The following is a 1,121-nucleotide window of genomic DNA, read 5'->3' as shown; positions in this document are numbered from 1 at the left end:
CAATAAATATTCCTGTTATGACCAAACCTTCCTTCTGAGACAGATTAGAGTATCATTAAGGACAAAGCTGACCCCTGGCAAAGCCGACTAAGGAGCACAGAATTAAATTTTCCAAAAAGTAGCCAAGTAGGAGCAATTCTGTATGATATATTAAGTTCTAAAATAGGTAATGAAATAATGCGTAGAATGTAAGCATAATTATACAAATATATGTATATTTATGCATAAAATAAAGATTAGAAGGAAGTGCACCAAAATATTAACAGTAATTATCTCTGCATGTTGGAATTATGTTTGAGTTTTATTTTCTTGTAATTTTTGTGTTGAACAAATTTTCTTCAATGCGCTTATGTTTCTTTGGATATCAAAATAAAATCTCTTTTTATTTTAATCTTTAATTCTCATTTACTTAAGGCTTTTTATTGGAGAGGTATCATTGTGTATGTGTGGTTGTTTTTGTTTGTTTGTTCTTTTTTTATGAAGGCTGCTTCCCTGTGAAATGATGGCAAACATCTTTCGGGACTGACCTGAAATAAAGAGACTATTCATTGCTGATCACTGATGGATGGAAGGAAGGGGGAAAGGAGGAGAGGGAGAGAGAGAGGAGGAGACCTGGGAGAGGGGAGGGAGGGAGGAGGGGAGGGGAGGAGGAGGGGAGGAGAGGAGGGAGAGAGGAGAAAGAGAGAAGAGGAGAGGAAGGGAAAGGAAGGAAAGGAAGGCAGGCAGGCTGCTTCCCTTGAAAGGAAAAAGGACAATGCTTTTAAAACGTGTTAACCACTTGTCTCTGTAACGGCCTCACCATCTTCTGCTTCATCTTTGCAGTTCCTTCAGATGCAAAGGCATTTTCTTTCATCTTCACATATGAAATTAATATCTATAAGGTCTTCCATGAAGCTCAAATTTAGAAGCAAGTTCTTCCGAATTTCTAGGGCACCTCATTTTTAACTTATTTATGACAATCACTTTCTAACATTTTGAACATGAAAAGCAGAATCACAGAATTTTAGAACTCAAAGAGATCATAAAGAATACCTCAGTCAACCTACTTTGCAAAGGGGGAAACTATGGCTCCATTAAATTACGCGATATACTCTAATTTCCACAATGAGTTAGACATAGCA

The 1,121-nt window shown here is 37.0% G+C and overlaps 1 non-coding gene across 1 annotated transcript; it reads left to right on the top strand.

Annotated features, from left to right (window-relative positions):
* Nucleotides 1–492: 492 nt before the first annotated feature.
* On the top strand, nucleotides 493–561 carry LOC120597523 (small nucleolar RNA SNORD2). The gene has a single exon (XR_005651405.1). It is a non-coding gene; the product is annotated as a small nucleolar RNA SNORD2 (small nucleolar RNA).
* Nucleotides 562–1,121: the final 560 nt, after the last annotated feature.

This window comes from Pteropus medius, unplaced genomic scaffold (genome assembly GCF_902729225.1).
Source record: "Pteropus medius unplaced genomic scaffold, Ma_sr-lr_union100, whole genome shotgun sequence".
Classification (NCBI taxonomy): Eukaryota; Metazoa; Chordata; class Mammalia; order Chiroptera; family Pteropodidae; genus Pteropus; species Pteropus medius.
Note: the sequence above shows the minus strand (reverse complement) of the source record. Positions and strands in the feature narration are given on the sequence as shown.